The sequence below is a fragment of the Pinus tabuliformis genome, chromosome 3_2 (assembly GCF_031772625.1).
Source record: "Pinus tabuliformis cultivar Carrire ecotype Pingquan chromosome 3_2, CPIR1, whole genome shotgun sequence".
Classification (NCBI taxonomy): domain Eukaryota; kingdom Viridiplantae; phylum Streptophyta; class Pinopsida; order Pinales; family Pinaceae; genus Pinus; species Pinus tabuliformis.
This window is the reverse complement of record NC_142302.1, coordinates 551,394,950-551,414,179: the sequence shown is the minus strand read 5'-3', so window position 1 is coordinate 551,414,179 and position 19,230 is coordinate 551,394,950. Positions and strand designations below refer to the sequence as shown.

At 35.1% G+C, this 19,230-nt stretch overlaps 2 pseudogenes; both read right to left on the bottom strand.

Annotated features, from left to right (window-relative positions):
* Positions 1 to 350: 350 nt before the first annotated feature.
* LOC149181703 (arginine decarboxylase-like) lies at positions 351 to 1,722 on the bottom strand (annotated as a pseudogene).
* LOC149181702 (uncharacterized) overlaps positions 1,721 to 19,230 on the bottom strand; it is a 33,289-nt pseudogene continuing 15,779 nt past the window's right edge.

Sequence of the window (19,230 nt, the reverse complement as noted above, 5' to 3'; positions counted from 1 at the left end):
CAGATGAAGAAAGCACTTGCATACCTAACTATACCTAATCCAATTGAAAATTTAGGGAAAATGAATGGTTTATTTTTATCAATGAACCCAAAGCAGGGTTACCAGGTATCATGGTCATAGTCGTGGTCGCGGTCATGGGATTCTTCATCATCGTCAGTGAAGACATAAGAGGTGGATTACGAGGAGGAGAGGTATAGAAGAGAGATGAATGTGGAAGGAATGGTGTTAAAGTTAGAGATGGCATAGTCCAAGTCACAGTTGTCATCCAAATGTAGGGAGTCCTCATTGTGACACTTGAGAGAACCGAACATGATGTTGGGTTCATGCATCATCAAATGAAGAAAATTGGTTTAGGTTCCACCATGGGTTCCATCACTGTCAACATTAGATATGAAAGTGTCCACCTTACCATCACTGTCACAGGTTAGGTCTAACATAATGACACACACAATGTTTCGCTTGTTGAGCTTGTGGATAGGCATCACTGGAAACAACTACCCATTTCCTAGAAGTTAAGAATTGACTTGAATATTAACAGATTTATGTGACGCATGGCAGTCCCTTCTATGATAGGAGAAGATATGAGATCAAACATCTCGTCTACAGTGGCCAACGATTCAAGCCTTGGGTGCACTTCTTTGAACAAATCTAAGCTCCTTGCTTTCATCTTCTATGTGCAGATTTGGTTGTTGTGGAAATACCCTATGTTAGTACAAGTCATGACTATGTTATACTCACACATTAATTCCATAGGAAAATTTTCCACCAGAGGCTTCAGATTTGTTCCAACCACAACTACAAATATAGGTCCTTTTTTGTCATGCACAAACACAACATAAAACACCAGAAGAGAATGGTGTGAAACCAGAGCTCTCCCACATTCACTGCATGTAATGAGATGGTTTACCCCTTTTTGGTTACAGGCCACAGGGAATTCGTTGACCACATCCGTTGCATATTCTTCTAAAATGTAAGAAACAAACATATCAGAGCAAGAAGACTTGGTACATTCATAGTCAATACCAAGCCCTCCTCCAATGTCAATGATCTTCATATTGGTGCCCAACTTAACCAAATCACAATATATATCCATTGCTTCTCTCACACCATCATTAAGAACTTCAATGCCTGGGATTTAAGATGCAATATGGAAATGAAGAAGCTTAGACAATCCAACATCCCCAATTTATGCATTTTCCAAATGATGTCGACAAATTCCAAACTCATGATCCAAAATATTCCATTCTCACTAGATGTGGTGCCGAAATGGCCGCCATGTTTGGTCCTCAACTTGGCTCAAACCCTAATAATAGGCTTCACAGTCAACTTGCAGCTCACAGTGAGCACCAAATCCAAATCTTCTTCTTTCTCCAACACAATAATGCAATTAAAATTTAAGGGTATGGTAGTAAGCATCAATGAAATATATTATTCATCTTTGTATCCATTAAAAACAAGAAAATCCTTAGGACTTTCTTTACACGTGGAAGCCATGGCTAGCAACAACTCTGGTTTCGACCCAAATTCATAGGGCTTCCCAAAATCCACCATGTTCTCCACAACATATCGATCTTGATTGCATTTAATAGGATAAAGCCCTTGAAAATAAGACTCATACGATTGCATCCACATTGTAGAATCAAAGGTCGATTACAAATATTCCATCTTGTGCTTCAACACATCAAGAAACCTAATAATAAGTAGCATTGACATTCCCAATTTAGATGTTGTGGAAATCCCCCATGGTAGTATAAGCCATGACCATCTTATACTTACCCATTAATTCCTTAGGAAAACTATCCACCAGAGGCTTCAAATCTGTTCCAGCCACAACTGCAAGTACATAGTCCTTTTTGTCATGCATAGACACAACATCAAACACTAGAAGAGAATGGTGTGAAACTAGATCTCTCCCACATTCACTGCATGTGATGAGATGGTTTACCCTTTACAGGCCACAGGGAATTCCTTGAACACAATCACTGCATATTATTCCTGACAGTAAGCAACAAACATATCAGAGCAAGAAACCTTAGTACCTTCATAATCAATACCAAGCCCTCCTCCAATGTGAATGATCTTCATATTGGTTCCCAGCTTAACCAACTCATAATATATATACCTCACTTTGCTCACACCATCTTTAATAACTTCAATGCATGGGATCTAAGACACAATATGGAAATGAAGAAGCTCGAGACAATCCAACATCCCCAATTTTTATGATTTCTAAATGATGCCGACAATTTCCAAACTCGTGAGCCTCAATTTTTCCTTCTCACCAGATGTGGCACTGAAATGGCCACCATGTTTGGTCCTCAACTTGGCTTGAACCCTAATAACAAACCTCATAGTTAACTTGCAGCTCACACTAAGCACCAAATCCAATTCTTATTCTTTCTCCAACATAATAATGCAATACAAATTCAAGGATATGGTAGTAAGCACCAGCGAAATATATTCTTCATCTTTGTATCCATTACAAACAAGCAAATTCTTACAACTTGCTTTACACATGGAAGCCATGGCTAGTAACAACTATGGTTTCGACCTAGCTTCAAGCCCAAATTCATAGGGAATCCCAAACTCCACAATGTTCTCCACAACATATCGATCTTGATTGAATTTAATAGGATAAAACCCTTGAAAATAAGACTCATATGACTGCATCTGCATTGTAGAATCAAAGGTCGATTGCAAAGATTCCATCCTTTGCTTTAGCACATAAAGAAACCTAATAATAAGCGGTGCCAAAATTCCCAATTTGGATATTGTGGAAATCCCCTATGGTATTATAATCCATGACCATCTTATACTCATCCATTAATTCCTTAGGCAAACTGTCCACTAGAGGCTTCAGATCTGTTCCAACCACAAGTGACAGATACATAGTCCTTTTTGTCATGCATAGACACAACGTCAAACACCAAAAGAGAATGGTGTGAAACCAGAGCTCTCCCACATTCACTACATGTGATGAGATGGTTTACCCCTTTCTGGTTACAGGCCACGGGGATTTCCTTGAACACAACTTCTGCATATTCTTCCACAATGTAAGCAACAAACATAGTAGAGCAAGAAGACTTGGTACTTTCATAATCAATACCAAGTCCTCCTCCAATGTCAATGATATTCATATTGGTACCCATCTTAACCAACTCATAGTATATATACATCACTTCACTCACAGCATCATTAATAAATTCAATGCATGGGATTTAAGATGCAATATGGAAATGAAGAAGCTTGAGACAATCTAACATCCCCAATTTTTGAAATTTCCAAACAATGCCAACAAATTCCAAACTCGAGAACCCAATTTTCCCTTCTCACCAAATGTGGCACCGAAATGGCCACCATGTTTGGTCCTCAACTTGGCTTGAACCCTAATAACATGCCTCATAGTTAACTTGCAAGTCACACTAAGCACTGAATCCAATACTTCTTCTTGCTCCAACACAATAATGCAATTAAAATTAAATGGTATGGTAGTAAGCACTAATGAAATATACTCTTCATATTTGTATCCATTACATACAAGAAAAGCCTTAGGGATTTCTTTACACATGGAAACCATGGCTAGCAACAACTCTGGTTTCCACCCAGCTTCAAGCCCAAATTCATAGGGATTCCCAAACTCAACAATGTTATCTGCAACCTATCGATCTTGATTGCATTTAATAGGATAAAACCGTTGAAAATAAGACTCATACGATTGCATCCGCATTGAAAAATCAAAGGTCGATTGCAGAGATTCTAGCTTGTGCTTCAGCACATTAAGAAACCTAATAATAAGTGACACCAACATTCCCAACCCTCCCAAATATTTGGAACCAACCACCTTCTTGATGAGCTTCAGCACATTGATTTCTTCATAAGGAAGAGTCTGATAACCATGAGGTCGAACAACCCATTCCCATTATAATTCACCACAAAATATGGAGCTACCCACCCCTCGATTCTATACAACACAGAAGAATGGGCAACAAACTAGTAGATGGGCGCAACAGCAACACCTACATTGTCTCCCTTGGAAAAAAAGGGGTTGGGGAAAATCAAAACTAGAAGAACAAAAAGATATCCCTCCCCAAGCAAGCCATAGCTACGAAGGGGGTTATGATGGGAAGACTCCACAATGCCTAAGCAAGCCAGGGGACGCATCCCTTCCCACCATTTTACTGTCTCTCAAGATTTAGAGAAGCATGGGTCGTTACTATAACAAACTTCCAGCGCACTGTTTACTATAATTGCTTATGATGATCCAACAACGATTTTTTTTAATCGTTTAACGCATCAGATCAACGATGCAATATAGTACACAATGGCACATAAGGGAGTTCTTCTTAGAGGGAAACGCCCTAAGCACATAGGGGAGTTCTTCTCAGAGGGAAAAACCCTAAGAACATAGGGGAGCTCTTCTCGAGGTAAACGCCTTACGACGTAATTATTAGTTTGAAGCATTTGCTATTTTTTGACATTGAGGTTCATCAATACAAAATATTTTAAAATATTCTTAGTTGTATACAAAAATCAAATGTTAAGATTTATATCCAAAGTAGTTATGCCCTTTTTTGCATTTTTAATTAAACGATTAGTTAAAAAAATGTCATATGAACGAGTGTCATATGAAATGACTCTTGATTTATTGGACCTGTAGTATTGTAACAAAGATGAATGACTCGTGGTTTATTGGACATATAGTATTGATAAGCCATGATATTTATCCATGGTATTGTAACAAAGCCTATAAAGCAAGGGTGAATCTCCATGGTTAAGAATATTGTCAAGTGATTTTTTTTAATGTATAAATATTTAATTTATATAATAATAATAATAATAAATAATTTATAATTTAGTAAATTTTTATAATTTTTTATAATTTAATAATGTGAAATGTATCATAAACAAGTGTTTTGATGTTTATCATAAATAATTGTTTTGATGTTTATCATAAATTTATGTTTATATTTTAGTAGTGTTTACTAAATATTTAATTTATATAGCCAAACTAATTGTTACTAAAAAATCATAATCACTTAACTAAAAAACCAAAAAAACATCAAAATAATTTAACAAAAATTATAACTAAGATTAATGAAAAAGAATTTGAGTTATATCGAGTTATTTGAGTGAAAATGTATACAATATAACCAATAAAAAATGTATACAATATAACCAATAAAAAAATGCAAAATGGAACAAGGAATAGTGACAAATATAAAATGCCATATTGCATGAAGAGTGAAATTAATGATGCTTCCAATACCATGAGATTATATGTAGAGTAAAATTAATTTTCTTAAAAAGGTTTGAACCTCATTTCACCACGAATAAACCACCGAAGAACATAAATCATAACTAACTATAATTATCAAAATAAATATTTTGTCTAATTTTTTTCACAAAATATGCACTATGTGTTAGCTCCATTAAGTTTTACACAATTGCTGCCTAAAATTATGGAATTTAAACTGCAGTCTTTCCTTAACTTATGGAAACCAACTGCAGTAGTTTCCTTAAGTTAAGGAAATCAACTGCAGCTAATAAATTTATTGTTAGGAGCTACTGAAGTGGTCCATTACTCCCATCTGGAGTTCTCTGCCTTGATCTGTGGGACATCTGACACATAGCTATCAGAAGCTTCATGGAAGCTTAGCTATAAATTCATCTGTTTGGTCCCCAAGCTCGCATCTCAATCCCCTTCAGTTTTACACCATCTAGCTGAGATAGCAGAGCTTGGAAGTGCCTTCAGATCATTTGTCTTCTTTCCCTTTTTCTTGTGCAGCTGGAGCGCGGTGTTTCAGAAGGAAATTGCATCAACAGTTTCACCAATGGCTGGAGGTAACTCGTATCCCTGGGCATTAAGATTCAGTGATTCTTTTCAGTTCTTTCCGCATGTAGAATTGTTGTTTAAGTTTTCTAACAGTTGGTATCAGAGCCATGCCCCAAAGTTAGCCAAGTGGATGAATCCTCAGAATACCGAACGAAGGTGGTGGGCCCCGGTAATATCACGATGGGATCCGTGGATGAGCTCGGTTAGACAGGCGGTGTGCTCCGGATTCTTCATGGACGTGTCCTGGCCCCAACACGGTGAAGAGGAGTTGACCTGGGATAGAGCAAGCTCTCGAGGCAGGTGGTGCTTCCATGTAAGGCGTGTGCTTCCAACGCATTAGAGCAGAGAATCCTAGTTGGTAGAGAGTGGACGGATGGATAATCGTTTGAGGGGAGGCTCGATGGTCCTTTGTTCGAGGGGAGGATTGTTGGGTATACGACCAAAGTCCCACATTGACTGGAGGTGGGGAGGATCATGGATATATAAGGATGGACAAATATCTCCATTGGTATGAGGCCTTTTGGGTAAGTCCAAAAGCAAATCCATGAGGGCTTAGGCCCAAAGTGGACAATATCATACCATTGTGGAGATATGTGGTGTCCAGAGTTCTTAACAGTTGGTATCAGAGCCCTTTTACCTCTGCCTTGCTGTGTGTTGGCCAAGAAAACGTCTGAGCGTTGTTACTGTTGTAGCCTTTGTATACTATATCAAACAAAGCGCAAATAAATAAATTGTTGAATTCATTTTTCACTTTGTCTTCATGCGAAACTGAAATTTCAAAAATCGTTGGTCAACCTTATGTTCCCCGCTCCCTTCTCGGCTTCAAGCCCTATAAAAGCCTGCATTTCCTGCTCCATTAAAACAACCGTTCCTTCAACGTGAGATTCTCTTCTTCCAGGCGGTTCAGCTGGCTTTTCTGGTCTATAACCCTAGTCTCCATTGGATTCGAACCTATAATTTTGATTTTCCTGGAGTCTATAGCTTGCGTACAGATCTTCTTTTCTGCGATTGGCTGCATAGTTAGCTTTTGTTGCATATATTTGGAATCTGATTTGTAATGCATGTTGGGGAAAATAATATTTATGTCAAATAAATAGCACATATATTTTACTCGTTTAAAGCTCACTCTGAGACTATAACACGGCCGCAAGATCTGTAAAGAATTCTAGGAGAAAATGGAGTGCCGCAAATACTTACCTTCAACCCCATGGCTCGGCTTCCATATCCTCACTCTGCGTCTTCCCCTCGACGCCTCAACCGTGGGTTTCTGTACATTCTATTCTTGCATATTGTTTTATGGAGACTGAAAAGTGCGTAGCTTTTATGTGTGCTTGTGTTTTTAATCTGTGTATGATGTCCAGTTAGTGTATTGAAGCCAGAAGCGGGATTTATATTTTGTTTATTCTATCTCCATGCAAGTGTATAGCTATTTTTATAGCCCACGCAAGAGGAAATTATGCTCTTAACAGTTTCTAAAATACGGCAAGCTGGGATAACAAAACTTCAAAATCTAAAGATGTTATTAATAGTACAAATTGTATGTTGCCCTATCGATTTTATTTCCGGGGAAGCGTAAAGTTTAAGATTGCAATATAAAGGCGCATTGTTAATTTTTGCAATAGCAAATGGAGTATTTCCACAGCATTTTAGGATTTTTAATTTATTTGTGAATTAAAAGAAATACTGATTCGGTTGTTTTCATATACGTTTTGGTAATATGGTTTTGTAACCATATTACACTTTTTCCCACCATATACGTTGGTTATAACTATATATATAATATAAGGTTTTGTTATAATCATACTCCACTATAAACCATGCGTTGAACAAAATCAATAAATGTTTTTATTTATTTATTTTAAATTCTGATATTTGTTTGTTCTATTGACACGCTCTGTTGTGTTATCGAAATTTCATAATTATGTCAAAATTTAATTACCTGGCGCATACATTGCATGACATGAATGGCCGCCTCTAACCAGCAACCCTCTGAATCGTTCCCTTTTCAAGAACGAATATGCTTAGTTGGAAATGACCTTTTATTTGCTAGAAATGGTATGGAAAAGCAAGGCATACAGTTTGATGTTGCAGAAAATTTTCATCTTTACGAAATAACAAGGAAGCTATAAAATGTAAACAAAAGATTCCTTTTCGAGATTTGAAAATATGTTTCATACTTTGCCTTCATGCTTATTAGAGGGTACATTTTCAATGGACGAGCCTAAAATTTTTGTTCCTAGAGGACAATGAATATGATTTTCTTATTTTTAATGGGTTGTCGTATCCTTAAGAAGATTGCATCAACCATGTCCAACAATGGATAGAAGGGGCTTGTTGTAGTGCATCCCTTCCATGGCATGAGTTTGATGTTCTTGGCTATCTTCATGATTTATTTTTAGATCTCATCAAAGAATTTATGAAGATTCTAGCATTCGATTATTATATGTTTCAGGTGTCCTTGTTTTGTTTTGCGATGAAGCATAATGGAAGGTGTTATGGGATTGGTGAATTACTTAGGTGGTTGCATTTGTTGTATGATTTCACTTAGCATGTTGTATGATTTCTGTTTTAAGGCTGGAGTTTAAATATGAGGTTTTGTATTCATTTTATAAAAATATTAGGGGAAATGAATATAGGGATGACCTTTGAAGTATTACTTAAAGAAAATAACTCTAAATTGTGAGAATCTCTATTTTGAATTCAACAGCCTTGCAAAGCAATTTATAGTCATTTGCGGTAATGCTGACTGCTTTAACCTTAACTTTAATTTTGCTGGAGAATTATTGCAGTTATATGGAGTTTATTAAAAAGTTATTTTGACTTACTCCTTTCAGTAAACATCATTTTTCTCTCTGGTTAAGTTTTGTTTATGCAACAAAATAATGTCTAGTGATCCATATAATTTTAATTAATTAAAGAATGGCCACGACATCTTTAATTAAATAAAATTATATATTGATTGGCAAGATCACATAAAGATTATTTAGACATTAAATTGTAATTAATTACACTCAATATAATAAATTTTATCCCACAGGAATTTTTATTATATTTATGTGATTAATTAGGATAAAATTTCATAACCTACCCACAGGAGTTATGAATTAATAAGTTTTATCATACAGTTTTATTGAATCTGTTTGAATTGAAAATTTAGCCCACGGGCAATTTTCATGTCATTTGATTCAATTCTTTTTAGCATTATCATAAAGTTTTATTGAATCTGTTTGAATTGAAAATTTAGCCCACATGCAATTTTCATGTCATTTGATTCAATTCTTTTTAGCATGTTTTACATTGGTAAAACATGAAAGTTCATAAAGTTTTATTGAGTCTGTTTGAATTGAAAATTTAGCCCACAGGCAATTTTCATGTCATTTGATTCAATTCTTTTTTGCATGATTTACATTGGTAAAACATGAAAGTTCATAAAGTTTTATTGAGTCTGTTTGAATTGAAAATTTAGCCCACAAGCAATTTTCATGTCATTTGATTCAATTCTTTTTTGCATGATTTACATTGGTAAAACATGAAAGTTATTAAGCCTCAATTTTAACATAAGCATGTGATCCTTTATTTTGATGCAGCAGTACACCCTGCAAATTTCTCTGAAATTCGTTGTGACATTCCCGAACTTAAAGGAGATAACTACAAGATTTGGAAGGAGAGGATTCTCCTTCATTTTGGGTGGATGGACATAGATTATGCTATCAGGAAAGATGAACCATCGGCACTCACTAATACCACCACTGCAGCGGACGTCGCGCTTTATGAACGATGGGAGCGATCCAATCGTCTAAGCATGATGTTCATTAAGACTAAAATTTCAGCTGGTATTCGAGGTTTCGTTAATCAGCATGACAAGGTCCGAGACTTGTTGAAGGCCATTGATGAACAATTCGTCTCTTCAGACAAGGCACTAGCAAGCACCCTAATCATGAAGTTCTCATCCCTGAGGCTCACCAGTGTGAAAGGTGTGTGCGAGCACATCATGCAGATGAGGGACACTGTGGCTCAATTGAAGAAACTCGAGGTTGAAATATCGGAGTCCTTCCTAGTGCACTACATCCTGAACACCCTTCCGCACCAATATGGACCTTTCAAAATCTCATACAACACACATAAGGATAAATGGTCAATTAATGAACTCATGACCATGTGTGTTCAAGAGGAAGAGAGACTGGTGATGGAACTGGGAGAGAGTGCAATGCTGGCAACGCGTGGAAGGGGCAAATCTCAAGCCGATCGGAAAGGGAAAGGTAAAGTACCTCCCCAAGCCGATATCAAGAAGGTTTCCAAGTGTTTTTTCTGTAAGAAGAAGGGACACATGAAGAAGGAATGCGCCAAATATCAGAAATGGCTTACAGACAAAGGGTTTGCAGAACCTAAGGAAGCCAGTGGGAAGTGAGCAAAGCATCTTATCAGGAAACAAGATGGGCTCGCATGTGGAAGCTATAGGAACATGTTATTTAGCTTTAAGTAGTGGTTTTGTTTTGAAGTTAGAAAAGACCTTTTATGTTCCAAGTTTTTCTAGAAACTTGATCTCAGTTTCAAGGCTTGTACCTTTTGGATATTCCTTAAACTTTTCAGAAAAGAATTTTTCAGTCTATTCTATAAATCTGATTATGTTGGGAATGGTATTTTGTCTAATGGTCTTTACTGCATTAATTTACAAAACAATGTCACATATGATTCAATGCATGTTCACACTGGCACTAAAGGATGATGGTTATTAACACTTCTTCATTAATAACACTTCGTCATTAATGATTGACAACACTTCTTCATTAATAACACATCTTCATTGATTCCCCGCTAGTCATGGTGAGCAATTGGTTTGCAAGCTCAAGAAGTCATTATATGGTTTAAAACAAGCATTCCGCCAATGGTATTTGAAATTCCATAATGTAATTTCTTCTTTTGGTTTTGTAGAAAACATTATGGATCAATGTATATACCTGAAGGTTAGTGGGAGTAAAATTTGTTTTCTTGTTTTATATGTGGATGACCTTTTGCTAGCAACCAATGATAAGGGTTTGCTACATGAGGTGAGACAATTCCTCTCTAAAAGTTTTGATATGAAGGATATGGGTGAGGCATCTTATGTCATTGGCATTAAGATCCATAGAGACAGATTTCGAGGCATCTTGGGTCTGTCACAGGAAACCTATATTAATAAAATTTTAGAGAGATTTCGGATGAAGGATTGTTCACGAAGTGTAGCTCCCATTGGGAATGTTGGGACGATATCAGAGTGATCCAGGTTTAGACCACTGGAGAGCTGCAAAGAAAGTAATGAGGTACCTTCAAGGGACCAAAGACTACATGCTTATGTATATCCTGTTTGAGGGTGCTTTACATGGTGTATGGCTTAAGAATTTCATTTCTGGGCTTAGAATTATGGATTCTATCTCTAAGCCATTGAGAATATATTGTGATAATTCAACTGTTGGTTTTATGGCTAAAAAAGTGGGAGTCGAAATAAACACATCGACATTAAGTATTTAGCTATAAGGGAACGTGTTAAAGAAAAGAAAGTGGTCGTTGAGCACGTCAGCACTGAGTTAATGATCACGGATCCTTTGAGTAAGGGCATGCCACCGTTTAAATTCAAGGATCATGTATTGAATATGGGACTTGGTTCCATTATGCAGTTTTTCATTGTATGGACAATGATTATGAAATTCTTAATTATTGTGATGTTTTTTCTCATATTTATGTGCACCTTAAGTTGATTTGAGAAAATTCATTTAAGAAGGACCAAGAATAAACATAGGGTTTATTCATTAAGAAATTGTTGCCACATAAATTATAATAAGAATAAATACATAGTAATACATGGAAGATAATACTCGTCATTAGAGGACTTATCGCCATGATTCATGTATCTATTACTTAATACAGATTATCAATGGTTTTTAAGTTGAGACATTAAGTTTGGAAGTATGGACCAAGTGGGAGAATGTTAGCTCCATTAAGTTTTACACAATTGCTGCCTAAAATTATGGAATTTAAACTGCAGTCTTTCCTTAACTTATGGAAACCAACTGCAGTAGTTTCCTTAAGTTAAGGAAATCAACTGCAGCTAATAAATTTATTGTTAGGAGCTACTGAAGTGGTCCATTACTCCCATCTGGAGTTCTCTGCCTTGATCTGTGGGACATCTGACACATAGCTATCAGAAGCTTGATGGAAGCTTAGCTATAAATTCATCTGTTTGGTCCCCAAGCTCGCATCTCAATCCCCTTCAGTTTTACACCATCTAGCTGAGATAGCAGAGCTTGGAAGTGCCTTCAGATCATTTGTCTTCTTTACCTTTTTCTTGTGCAGCTGGAGCGCGGTGTTTCAGAAGGAAATTGCATCAACAGTTTCACCAATGGCTGGAGGTAACTCGTATCCCTGGGCATTAAGATTCAGTGGTTCTTTTCAGTTCTTTCCGCATGTAGAATTGCTATTTAAGTTTTCTAACACTATGTTTATAAAAATTTTAAATATACTTAGACTCCCATGTCGAAAATCTTATCTAATTATCCACTTCCCCTTGAGCGTAACTTATGGGACAAAACTTGTGATTGCAACAGTCTCACAATACTCACACAAATTCCGTTAAAAATTAGATTTCACATAAATTAATGGAAGGTATAAAAAAAACGAATTTCTAATTTATCCAAGTTGAATGCCTTTAATTATTTAATGGTTTTCTGACTAGTTGCATCATACCATGCTCATCCTTGCACCTTTAAATTATAATATCCTGAATTTTCTCATGAAACTTTGCTACTTTTGAGAGTAATTAGCAGCGAATTTCAACTAACTTATATTACTCATATGTACACACAAAACATAACTCATTTAGTCATGATTAGTTGGGTACAACGCAAGACAATACCCTATGGCACATAGGAGATACATAATTAAATATAATAGTTTTAATTTAATGATTTAGATAATATCATTTGGTTTAGATGACACACTAACACACCATATGCCTTTGACTACAATGTAGAGTCGTGTTCTTGAACCTGCATTTTACTCCATTATAGTGAACGCTCAAAAACACTCAAATCTACTACTTGTCCATGAAACGGGAAATTTAGTACATAAAGTGTTGCCTAATTATTAAGTTTCGGTGATTATGGTGGAATTTGGAAAAATAATTTAGGGTGACAGTTTGTTTCTGGTTTATTATTTAAAATAAGTTATTTTTTTAGTATCTGAATCCAACATTCTGAAAAATCTTAACAAAATTTTTGCAAATTCCAATTTTACTGTTGATTTTATTTGTTTTAAGTGAATTCTTTACCATAAAATAATGTAAACTTTAAAACAGGAATTGTAAACTCAAAACGGGACATTTAGCCCAAAACCTCAAAAACACATGAAAAACGGTCCTAAAAACAAAAAGTGTGTATACTGGAATGATGGTTTTTTTTAAGGGTTAATTTTCAACATTTTTAAAAAATGGCAGTAAAACCGTTTTTTTTTTTGCACAAAACAATTGCTTTTGATAAAAAACACACTAATGTTTTTGGTAGAATAACATTTTTTTTCCTAGGTATAATTTCAACATTTTTTAGTAATGATCATAAAGATAAAACAATGGGATCTGGAACACATTAAAATTCTATCATTTTTCATCCATGTTTTTAAACATATAATAACATGACACTAAAGATTGCTGAAATTCTAATTGTTTTCAATCACAACATTAAAGATACAAAAAAAATTAGAAATTTTTCAACCATACAATTAAAAAACCATGACATTATGAACAAATTACATGACTAAATTAATCAAAATGTCATTACTTGTAGATTGAATGAAACATACATTATATCTCTAAGTTATTGTTGCATTGTAGATATTTTAAACAATAAAAATCATCATAAGTAAAACATATAATCCAACAAACATAAAAATGACTAATAACTTCGTTTAACACCATATGGAAATCAAAAATTTTATTTCAAGATACGATGCAAACATCAATTATATAAATTGTCTTAGACAATTATTCAAAATCACTCATATTTTCTTGCACACCATCAGAATTCACATCTTTAGATGAATGACTGGATGCAGATGAAGATGTTCCATATTTTTCTTTTTCATCAACTAGTGCCCCACATGAATCACATGCATTCCCACCATTTCAGGTTTCAAAATTCTTCTGTATCTACGACTGGTTTCAACAGACTCTCATCTCAACATTGTTCCTTCCGATAACAACCTCTTCAGAATCTCTATCGTCTTGAAGTTAAGAGTTGCTCTCTTTGTTAAATTGAATTCATAAACAAGTATGTCAACATCCTCCAATTTTAAGAAGTTTGTGCGACGATCATTTATATTTTTACCCTTTCTTTTTCTCTTTCTGCCAATTTTTTTATCAACTACCATCTCTGGATTATACGCACCAATGAATGGGTGTGTATTTGTGGCATACCAATGTACTTCAACACCTGCAACATCTTCATTTTCTGTAATGACATTTATAACCTTAATAGCAACCCAGAATGGATAGCCATTGGGATCTCCATCTACTAGCACTGCGATCATGCAACCCTCCTTAATATCCTCTACTGAACCCCCTTAAAGGTCTTCCACGGCTTCACATTGTGCACAAGATCATCTTGAACCAATATACATTTATCTTTCCTCTGCTTGTGAATAATTAGTAATACCTTGAGGTTATTGTTGGTCAACAATGTTTCTTTCCTCATGTTCATTTGACACATTTTGTGGCCAAAGAAATGGATTTTTCAAAGGTATATCTTCGTTTGTTGTTCTTGAAATGATATCACTTTGATTATCGAAAAAAGACTCCCACCAAACTAAATCAATAATATCAAAGTACTCATATGTATATCTAATACATTTTTTAATTTCTTCTAGGCAATCAGAATAATTTATATCTTTATTCTGCCTGTGTGCAATATGAACTTCAGCAACTGATTGTAATAACAATATATTTGATGCAAACATTGGATGATCTGGAACGAACTTCAAAAATTCCAAACCTGATGACGGTGCCCATTCTGTAGTAGTTGAATACTTCTTTCCCCATATTAGTGTTTTCCCATCAATTTTTTTGATACAAAATTAATATTGGAACCTAATGTCATTAAGTTGTTCAATGCATTTCTCCTTGCCATGTGATCCTAGAATAAACCTTTGCATGTCAACAATTTCTTCCAACACATCAAAAGTAGGCTCTAGCATGCATGATTTCTTAATATATTCAATTAATGATAGCAATCTCCCAACTTCCTTCCTCCTCACTGTGACTGAAAAACGACTGAACATCTGATCAATATAGTCATGTGTGTTCCCAACAAGAATCAAAACCGACCTTTACCTTTTGAAAAATTCTCAATTCAACAAGCATGTTTAGATATCCAAAAACAATCTGATTTTTGTTTTCACGACAAGTGTTGTCCAATTGTAGATACAAAACTTCAGGAAGATTACCAGACCAATGAGAAAGCACAACATAAATTATGGTTATTGTCAAATTTGCATCATTATGAATATTTGGAGCTGTGAAGTATACCCTTGGCAACATTTTCCCATTGAAGACCATACAACCAACCAAGTGATACTAAATAAAATTTTCCTCCTATAAATTTTTGGGTGTGCGAAATAAAATGTGGTAGAAGTGCTTTCTTTTGGTCCATACCATCAATTATCAAACCCAAATATTTATTTGGTTTATCATAACACTTGTTTCGATGCTTTTACAACTTTTTTCTTTCACTTGTTTGTTGTTCGCAATGCTCTTGAAGTGCTTTGACAATGGAACCTACACAACATAAAAGAAAGTCATTAAGAAATACATTTTCATAGTTGATGACTATACAATTTTAAAAGTTAAAGTTATGAATGCTTACCACTTTCTGACCCTCACATTTATCCCTTTTTGATTTAAAAGAAGCACATGTATTGCAAATCCCCATCCTTGTCTTCTTAGGAATACAGAGATTATTGAATTATTTCTTCCATATCTTCACAAAATATTGATATGTAATAAATCAACTATGCCCCTCAACACCTTCTGCATATTCTTTGTATGAGTTGTAGATTTCTCGTCTTCAAAAATTATCTGGAATATTTATTGCCTCTCTATTTGGCATACACTCTTCGTTCTTTAAAAATAAATCTTTCATCCATGAAATTGCAGTATTTGATAATGACCCAAACTATTGTTTATGGCATACTTTTGAATAAAATGTGGGATCATTTTCCAATTTTTCTTGGATTCTTCACAGGCGAAAATTACCCATCAAATGAAACATTTTGAAAGCCTTCCTACAAATAAATAAAGACCCAATATGATAATCATAACCTGACAATGTAGATTGCATGCACCCCACCAAATATGAATTTTGCATGCTTTTATTCATTGACAAATATCTCTTCCTTTTCTCTAATGCAAACTTGAAATCCATATGTTTCAAGAAATATTTTTGACAACATTCATTTGAAATGAGAGCATTGATAGAACTTCTTCTTGTCAGATATTCTTCTCTACCACTTGTATAACTAGAACATCTTGGATTGATACAAAAAGGTCTGCTCCTACTTCTCAATACAATATTTCCTGGCAACATCTCCATCATTGGATCATCATTTGTATAAGCACTTTCATCATCATTATGAGGAATGTTATCTTCACTATGATCATCTGTGCTTTTGAAATACTGACTTGGAGGATATTCTTCATCTTTCCCTTCTTTAGTGCTACCCTCATAGACCTTAGAATTAGGACTAAATGGAAAGTTTGACTCTATGTTTATTGGATATTCTTCATCATGTGCATTGTCAATGCTTCTCTCATAGTCCATAGCATTAGGACTAGTCGAAAATGTGACTTTTTACTTACTAAAAATTATTTATCCTGCCCTTCGTCATTGTTGTTCTCGTATTCCTTAGGATTAGGACTAAGTGCTTCATCCCTTCCTTTGTCACTACTGCTCTCATGTCCTTAGGATTAGGACTAGGTGGAAAATGTGACTCTTGATTTATTGGAAATTCTTCATCCTGGCCTTCATCACTGTTGCTCTCATAGTCCATGGGATTAGGACTAAGTGGAAACTGTGATTCTTTATTTATTTGAAAATCTTAATCATGCTCTTCATCATTGTTGCTCTCATAGTCCATAGGATTAGGACTAAGTGGACATTGTGACACTCTATTCATTTGAAATGATTCATCATGTTCTTCATCACTGCTTCTCTCATAGTCCATAGGATTAGGACTAAGTGGACACTGTGACACTCTCTTCATTTGAAATTCTTCATCACTGTTTCTCTCATAGTCCATGGGATTAGGACTAAGTGCACACAATGACACTCTATTCATTTGAAATTCTTCATCATGCTCTTAATCATTGCTGCTCTCATAGTCCATAGGATTAGGACTAAGTGGACACCGTGACACTCTATTCATTTTGAAATTCTTCATCATGCTCTTCATCACTGCTGCTCTCATAGTCCATAGGATTAGGACTAAGTGGACACCGTGACACTCTATTCATTTGAAATTCTTCATCATTGCTGCTCTCATAGTCCATAGGATTAGGACTAAGTAGAAACCGCGACTCTTTATTTATTTGAAAATCTTCATCATGCTCTTCATCAGTGTTGCTCTCATAGTCCATAGGATTATGACTAAGTGGAAACCATGACTCTTTATTTATTTGAATTCTTCATCCTGCCTTTCATCAATACTTATCTCATAGTCCTTAGGATTAAGACTAAGTAGAAGATTTGACTCTCTATTCATAGTGGAAGAATTTTCGTTATATTCATCAATATGAATAGAGTTGTTACGCAAACAAAGATGTTGATTCTTCACAAAGCAAAACTTCACTATCAGAAGAATCCATGCCTTTCAAACATAAGAGGTTGAATGATACAAATGCAGTGTCTCCTAATGATAATATATAGCTTAAAGAATGAAAATTTCCCTCCAAAAATTTTGTTTCATGTATTTTCCTCTATAGTTTTCTTCTACAATTTATTGAAAATTTTTAACTAAAATTTTCTTATGAAATTAATTTTTTAAACCAAATTTTTAAATTAAAATTGTAAACTAAAACTTTTACCTAAATTAAATTTTTACTTCAACTATATAACATTTACTAGACAATTGAATGTTTTTTAAAAATTTTATTATATCTTCTATCACACATTTAAAATAAATTGCTATATCGCCATAACACGATTTATATGTTAATTTTTTATTAAAAAAAAATTAATACCACATTCACCATGCAATAAAACAATTCTATAATGTTTGCTTTATCATAATTTACTATATCGCCATACCAAGATTTATATGTTAATTTTTTTATAAAAACAAATTAATCCTACATTCATCGTGCGGTAAAACAATTATGTAATTTTCGTTTTATCATAGTTCCCTATATCACCATAACAAAATTTACATGTTAAAGTTTTTATAAAAACAAATTAATCCCACATTAACCGTGTGGTAAAACAATTCCGTAATTTCTGTTATATCATAAATTTCATTATCATTATTCCTTACATCACATCAAGGTTTTTCGAAGTTCGTTAAAAGACTTGGAGTGAATTTGTGAAGCAATTACATTGCTATCAACAACATATTCAATGGAAGATTAATGCATTTGAAATGTTAGTTTCCCTTTTGTTGTGTGCAAGTTTTAAAATTCAATAGGTTTAATGAAATTTAATTTTTTTTTTAGAAATTAAAAATTTAGATGAGCCAAATTTACTGGACAAGCTCATGGTAGGCAGAAGGCCACTATGTCCACAGTGGGCATGGTGGGCCTGATCGTACTCACCGACGGAACCCAAACTCGCGGCCCAACAGGCCCGTGGGGGAGGGGCGGGAGGGGGCTGCATGCATCCCCTCACGCCCCACCCCGGTGGCCCAATGAGCATGTTGGGTCGCTAGCGCTGGTGGGTTGATTCTTAGAATTGGCCAGCTACCCAGTAGCCCATTGGATCGCAAAGGTGGGGCGGCAGGGAGTTGCGTGCAGCCCCTCCCGCCCCACCTCGATGGCCCAACAGGAGGGGATGCATGGGGCCACTAGGGTGGGAAACGAAGGGCTGCTCAAAATGGAGCCTCCACCCCCGACAGCGCCACCGGGGTGGGGCGGGAGAGGCTGGATTTTTTTAATTTCTTATTTTTTTTAATTTTTTTAAAAGGTTTTTTTTACAAAGTTATTTATCATTTATCATTTTGTTTGTTAATTTAAGCTATTATTTCTTTGTAATTTACTGATTTTTATATATGTTTATTTTTTTGCAGGAAAATGGCATCAAAGAAGATTTATTTGAATCTTTTTGGACCAAATACTGCTAAAATTAAAGGTGGATCCTCAAAAAACACTGTTGAATGAACCAAACCTA